Consider the following 8,319-nt stretch of genomic DNA (forward strand, 5'->3'; position numbering starts at 1 on the left):
CCACTCCCTGGTGCTCAGTGCACCTCATAGCAACAGGTCATTCTGGTTGTTCTGTCATATGGTCGCTTACGTTTTTATTATATAGATGATAACTATTATGCATACATTGCAGATAATATTTGTGAATTCTTAAGTTTGTCTTTAGTGATGATCTTGGAATTTCACATGCTTTGTACATATTATTTCTAATGTATATTTAATGATAAATATACTAGGCTTATAACCATTCTATGAGGCATTTTGAAAGTGTAGTAATTGAGCAAAATTGATCTATTTATTTATAGAGCTTCCTTAACTATTCATATAGTACAGCAAATAATCAATGTGTGCAAATTTGAATGTTAAGCAGGTAGAATACTCTGATAAATAAATCTAAAAATGTCTCAGTTGTAACTAGCAGATTTTTCTTAGTGGTTAGAGCTATGTCCTATGCACTGAAGTGTTTTGGGTTAAATTCCAAGTAAAGGACGAGTCCCTGATTGCAAGTTCAATTCCCAGTCCAAGTTGGGGGCTCATAAGGGAGACAACTTATCCATTTCTCTCTCTCTCTCTCTATTTCTCTCTCTCTCTTTCTTCCCTTCCCCCTCCTTTTCTTTTCCTCCTCTCCCCCTCCTTCCCTCTCTGTAAAAAAATAAACAAATAAAATAAAAATAACATGTAGAACTCAAAAAATATTACACAAATCAAGATCTACATGAATAGTGTTAAAAAAAAATAGGCTTTAGGCAATTGGATGCTTTGTAACAAAAAGAGAATTATACATCAGTAAGCATAAAACATATGTGTATTACTTTTTGAGTCAATATCTTAACATACATTTTTATTTTCTGAAGTAAACTCAGTGGTTCTGGCTATAACATTAATCATTTGCTTATATCTTTGCTGCTAATGAAAGGTGAATATATTTCACTAGTGGCCTGGTGCAGAAAATCTTGCACAGAGGGAGGAGGGGCATTGTTCCTCAGCCAGGCCTGCACCTTCTCCAGTCTGGGACCCCTCAAAGGATGTCCTACTGCTGGTTTACAGGGATTAGGCTTACACCAGCAGTAAGACATCCCTCTCACAATCCAGGAATGCTGGCTCCTAACGGCTCACCTTCCTGCCTGCCTGCCTGCTTTCCCCTAAGCACTTGGACTGCTTGCCCCTAAATAACCCCCCAACAACCTGATCACCCCCAACTGCCTTCCATTCCACTGCGTTTACCCCCAATTGCCTCCTCTGTTCACTCCCAAAAGCCCCCCATGCTGTCCTGATCACCTCCAACTGACCCCCTACTGATGGCCTGCTCACCCCCATGCTGATCTGCTTACCCCCAATGGCCCTGACCCCACCAGCCTGATCACCCACAACTGCTGTCCCATCCGGACCTGAGCACCCACAACTGCCCTCCCCACTTGGCCTCTAACTGCCTCTACCTTGGCCCTACCACCATGGCTTTGTCCAGAAGAACATCCAGAAGGTCTTCTTTTTTAGCATAGATAGAGGCCTGGTGCACAGGTGGGGGCTGGCTGGTTTGCCCTGAAGGGTGTCCCAGATTAGGGTGGGGATTCCACTGGGGTGCCTGGCCAGCCTTAGTGAGGGGCTGATGACTGTTTGCAGGCTGCCCACAGCCCCCAGCAACCCAAACTCCCAGCCCCTTTTTTTTCCCTTTTTTTTTCAGTGCCTCCTGGAGCGGAGGCCAGGGATGGCTGAAAGCAGGTATCTGGGATTTATTTATCTTCTATAATTGAAACTTTGTAGTCTTGAGTGGAGGCCATGGCCAGCCAGATTGGGTGGGAAGCTTGGCTTCCTCCATTGCCAACAACTACCCAAGCCTCCAGCTGGCTCCAACTCCATGTCTGCTGCCATCTTGGTAGCGTTAATTTGCATGAATGCTCCTGATTGGCTGGTGGGTGTGGCTTATGGCTATAATGGAGGTATGGTAAATTTGCATGTTTCTCTTTTATTTGATAGGATATCAAACTTGGTATTGTTGTCATCTAAAGAACATTTCCTCTTGATCTTTTACTACCTGAAATCACTCAATACTCACTATAAGTCTATGTAAGTCATTTATGATCGTAGTTAAGAACTCCCAGTCCTATTTATGGGAGAGGTGCTGAGACATCTTTCAGAGTTTTGTGATAACTCAGCCCTGAGTACAAACCCTACAAAATAATGGACTTTGAACTGCTGATCAAGACTTTGAACTGCTGATCAAGTCTTATCTTTGGCTCTACCAGTTCTGCCCTTACAGTTGAACCAGAACATGATTCTGGCTAAGGTTTGGAGAATCATGTTCTAGTTCAACTGTAAGGGCAGAACTGGTGGAGCCAAAGAGAAGACTCCCAATCCCCTGGAAAGTAATGGAAATGCCTTAGCTTCCCACATATGAATGACTTCTCCGATGTTTTTTGCTTGAAAGATGCTTTTCCTTCATGCGTTTCAAGTCAGTGCTTTAAAAAAGTTATGCGTGAAAGTTCTTTTTTTATTGTACATAAATGCATTTTTGCTTATATTTAAATTTTTGATTGAAGGTTTCATTTGAGTTTAAGGTTTAAACTTGCTTTTATAGTTTTGATTTTTCCTGTGTCACATATTGGTTATATAAACCTACGAATTACATATTTTCCTCTTAAAGTTAAAATGCCTTTAATTTTTATAGCTAGAAAGATAAACACACCTTATAAGCCTAAGTTTCTATCTAAACACTGCTTGGAAATATAAATGTATATATGGATTTGATATAAAATTACAAGCTTTGTATTTAAAATATTTTTTCTTTTTAATGCAAAATTATTTCAGTGAGGAGAAGTGATTTAACGATTTTATTATGTTAGATTTTGCTATTAACCAAGTTAAGTTGCTCAAATCCAGGGATTAAAGAAATATGGTTTCAATAACTTCTACAATGAAATAATTTTTAAAAAGTTGATAGAAACTATTTTTATATACACGTATAGATAATTTTAATGATGCTTGAGCCCCAGTGCCTGAAATTCATGCATAAAAGGGGTGGGTCCCTTAGTCCTGCCTGCACCCTCTCTAATCCAGGACCTCTCAAGGGATGTGTGACTCCCTCTCGCAATCTGGGACTACTGGCTCCTAACTGTTCACCTGCCTGCTTGCCTGAAAGCCCCTTACCACCTCTGCCTGCCTGATCTGCTCTAACCACCACTGCCTGTCTGCCTGATTGGCTCTAACTGCTCCCCTGCTGGCCTGATCACCCCTAACTTGCCTCTGCCTTGCCCTGAACCCAGGACCCAGGATTCTATCCTCTGGCCAGTGACAGGCACCCAAGACCTGGGCTGACTTCGCCTGGGCTGGCCAGAGCTGCAGGGGACCATATGCAGGCAGATTCTCCCAGGCCACAGCCACAGGCAATGGTTCTTGGGACCACAGGGCAGGTGGCTAGTTCCTTTCCTGAGCCGCAGCCACAGGCATAGCCATTGGCACCTGGCATGATGGGGAGGGCATCTTGTGCTGCAGGTGTAGACACAGCCTTTTTTTTTTTTTTTTTTTTTTTTTTTTTTTTACTACTTACACTCTCATAAATCATAGAAACCATTCTCAATTATACTACCCATCTTTTTAAAATGGGTGACATTTCCCAAGATTTTGAGTGTGTTATTCTAAATTGCTTCACTTATTTAGGTGACAAAGAGCTAAGGGTTAAAAATTTTATTTGAGAATCATTTCAACCTCTTGTTTATAATAATCAGGAGGTTTTTTTGGTGTTTTTTTTTTGTTTGTTTGTTTGTTTTAATACACACACAAAGATTTCCTGGAATAAAGTCACAGTATCTCAGTCTTAAATCAGAACTATGAACTAGGGAAACAAAATTCCCTACATTTGGAAATGTAATTCATTTAATTTCTCTTGTAACCGGATTAGGAATATGATTAGCATAGCAGGATATTCTTTTACTGGATCAGTATGAATTTGAACAAATCAAATAGATACTAAAATCTTAAAGTCCAAGAAAGAATTGGGCATTTGAGTCATTCTCACTTGAGGAATATAAGAAAAAAAATTTAACAGATAAAAGTAGAGAGAGCATTTTGCTTTCTTGTCCATAAAGTTGTCCATGTGGCTATATTTTCACCTTGAACTGTTTTCAAATACTTGCAGGGATACTTTGAGTTAGAAATTAAGTGGTTATCAACGCACAGTACTCTATCCATGCTTGCCTCTCAAGTGATTGAGTTCATTATGTTCAAAAGCATGTGTGGTTGTTTGTATGTTGGAGAATGGAGGAGAAACACTACAATTGTGCACAGTGCAAAGATTTATGAAAAAGATGAGTGTGACTTTTGAAAAAGAAGAAAAATTGAATTCCTGGAGGTTAAAGGTCTGGTAACTTAGCTTTTTATCATTTGAGATTATGTGTGAGGGAGGGCATTGGGAAGGATGACATGGTATAGAAATGTCACACGGCAGTGGTAATACCACCTTGTACCACAGTCTGCATGTTACCCTAACCTGGAGCCTTTCTGAAACTTTTACACTGGGATTAATTTCAACATAAAGGATTTACAATCATAAAATGATGCAAATTACTTCTCCATGCTTTTAAAACTAAGATGGACCTTTAAAAAGATTATATTAGTAAAGGTCTACAAAAATAGCATAAAAATTTCAAAGTTTCAGAAGAATTGATATTTTGTAATAAAGATAATTATACATTTGACAGGACAGCAATTGTGTTTGTTGCCTTTTGCATCTATTCCTGCACATAAAATTTTTATTTTCTAAAGCAAACCCAATGATTCTGAGGAAAACATTAATCATTCACTTATATCTTTGCTGCTAAATAAAAATTAAAATATTTCACATTAAACTTGGTACTGTTCTATCTAAAGAACAGGACATTTCCTCTTAACCTTTTACATCTTGAACTCACTCACTATAGATTTATATGAATCAGATATAATGACAAGTAAGTCCTATTCTCCCTGGGGGAGAGCTGCTGTGACCTCTTTCAGAGTTCCGTGATGGCTCTGCCCTGAGTACAGGCCTATAAAATGCTGAGCTCCTGGCAGTAATACCAGCCCTTAGCCACAGCCAAGTTCTAGTTCAACTCTAAGGACGAGAACTGGTGCAGCTAAAGAAAGGACTCTCAGTCACCTGGTAAGTATAGCAAGGCCTCAGCTTCTCACATGTGAGTGAAGTTTCTGAATTCTTTTGTTTGAAAGATACTTTCCCTGAATACTGTTTTATAAATTACTCATTCAAGTAAGGTTGTATTTATCCTTGGATATAAATTTTGGACTAAAGGATTCCGTGGGGACCTTTGATTTTGATGTTTTCAACGTTTCAAAATATTCATTTGTTATTGTTAACCGTATAATAGATGTCCCCATCATTCCCCCCTTTGCTGCCCTCTACCCACCCCAGCCCTCACCCCAAGTCTTCAGAGCACTACTGTCTGCTGTGCCAATGGGCTATGCATATATGCATGTGTGTTCTTTGATTAATGTCTTCCAGCCCTTCCCCCAAACTCCTTCCCGGTGAGATCTGTCAATCTGTTCCAGGCGTTCGTGCTTCTGGGTTTATTTTGTCTGTCGGTTTATATTTTGTCAATTTGGTTTTAAGTGCCGTTCTTTCCATGTCAGATGTTGGTTATGTGGACATATTTTTCTCTTTGTTTTAAGTTTAAATGGATTCATTTTTAAAGGCATAAAGAGAAACACACCTGGAAGTCCTAATTTTCTACCTAAAAATTACTTATAAATATAATGTATTATATGGGATTGTGTGTAAAAAGCAAAAGTTTTATTTTTAATACGTATTTTCCGGTGTATAAGACGATTTTGAAATGAAAAACAGTCAACTGAAAATCGGGGGCAAAAGACCAGAGTTGCACAAAAATTACCTGCAGATCTTGATGGCAAAGTAAGTCTTTTCTTTGAAGTGGGGGGTAGTCTTATATAGCGAATATAGGGCTAAACTTATGCTTTAACTCTAAAATTAGGGGGTCATCTTATACACCGGAAAATATGGTATATTTTATGGAAACATTATATATTTTTAATGTTTTTGTGGTTTAATGATTTTGTGGTATTAATTTTTACTGATAATTGAGCTTAGCCATGCAAATACAGGTATAAGGACATAAACTTCTTTTAATAGCTACAACTAAAAGCAAAAAATAGAGAGAGAGAGGGAAAGGGATATGATATGTAAATATAGACATAAGCAGATAAAGATATAGATATATGCAGGTATATAAATATACATAAATGTATATACACACATTATCAAATAGATGACACTCTAATATTCTATTAGTCAGAGGCTATAACTTAAAGTAGAAGAAACAGTTTTTTAAATACCTTTCTCAAGCAACTGTCACCAGAGAAATCCTCTTTATTTATAATGGAATCATAATGCAGTTTTTTTTTATAAGATGAGTACATTTTTCCAAACTCTGCAGCACCCTTAAGAAACTGCGAACAACCATAATTACTGGGTATCTTTCTGAAAATTATTGAAACACTTCTTTGTAAAGATGATAAGCATATCTATGTTTATTGCAGTGTTATTCACTGTGGTTAACACATGGAAACAACCTATAAGTTCTTTAAAGGATGATTTGAAAAAGAAGTCATGATATACATTTACAATGGAATATTAATCAGCTATATAAGGAATGAAATATTGCCATTTTTGACAACATGGAAAGATCCTAGCAGTATCATGCTAAGTGAAATCAGTCAAACAGAAGAGTTCACAACCTTGTAATTTCACCACTAGTGGAATATAAAACAGAAAGCAACAAATGAACAAAACAAAACAAAACAAAACAACAAAAACATACACACGCATAATAGGATGGAGGTTACCAGAGGGGAAATAGGATTTAGGGAAGATGAAGAAAAGAAGGTTAAATATGTGGTGATGGAAGAAGATCAGACTTTGATTGCTGAGCACACAATTCAATATACAGATAATGTATTTTAAAATGGTACATTTAAAATGCATATAGGTGGAAACCCTTTGTCTCAGTGGATAGAGCATCAGCCTATGGACTGAAAGGTTCCCAGGCTCAATTCCAGTCAAGGTCATGTACCTTGGTTGCTGGCACATCCCCAGTAGGGGGTGTGCAAGAGGCAGCTGATCAATGATTCTCTCTCATTGATGTTTCTAACTCTCTATCTCTTTCTCTTCCTCTCTGTAAAAAATCAATAAAATATACTTTAAAAAATAAAAAATAAAATATATATAATTTTATTGATAAATGTCACCACAATAATTAAACAAAAAGAATGACCAGGCTGGTGAGGTCTGTGGTTGGAAATCTGATGTGACTCTCTCCCTTTCCAGGTACAGAGATGGAAACCAAAAAGAATTCCCAGCTTTTTGTGTTCCTGATCGTTCTCAACCTGCTTTTCTCACAAACATGGGCCTTGCCTGCTCTGCAAGCAAAAGCTCAGAGGTAAGTTCCCTTTCATTTCAGACAGTTGAACCTTCTGTTTTCATCTAAATGAGAATTTCCTCCTCTACAGCCACTAACAGTCTGTTCTCTGTGTGTATGAATTTGATTCTATTTTGTTTCTTCATTTATTTTGTTTTTGAGAATTACATACAAGTAGAAATCATATGCTATTTGTTTTCTCTGGATGTAAATTAAGAAAACAAAATTTAAATTAAAAAAGGAATTTACTTGCTGTTATTTTAGACAACTCAATTTTTTAATTTATAGATTATTTATTAAAATATTAGGTTAATAAGACCATATAGCATCATGTCAACCTGATTATTCCTTTGTACATCCATTACTAAAATTGTATTCATACGTAAGATTACAAATCAGAAGGCCCCACCAGATTAATCAAATTTGAGTGATTATTCAGCAATGGGGCAAATCTTTGGACCTGATCAATGCAGGGAAACATCACACCAAGTTGAAGTTGAGTGTTGGGACAAGAGAAAGAAAAATACTTGAGGAATGTTTCAGCCAAATGCTACTAAACGTCAACAAATATTCAAAATGCTGCCAGTTTTTATACTGAACATTAAAATATTTTCAAAGTTTCTAGTTTGTATAAAGTCTTTCATCTTGTGAAATTTAATTTCTCAAAGGGAAGATATTATCAATGAGGTGTAGTTGGCTTAATGCTCTGATCAAAATGAATTGAGTAGCTCATGCTTATAAAAGTTGTATGACATCAATTTCTGGGATAAACATACTTTTACTACTCATTTATATATATATATTTATACAAAAGCCTCATATTCTACATGTTCGGCCATTCCATCATCCTGTTTGGTCAACCACTCGACCAGTCACTATGATATGCACTGACCACCAGGGGACAGACACTCCAACCAACAGG

This window comes from Pipistrellus hanaki, assembly GCF_964339955.1.
Source record: "Pipistrellus hanaki genome assembly, chromosome: 7".
Lineage (NCBI taxonomy): Eukaryota > Metazoa > Chordata > Mammalia > Chiroptera > Vespertilionidae > Pipistrellus > Pipistrellus hanaki.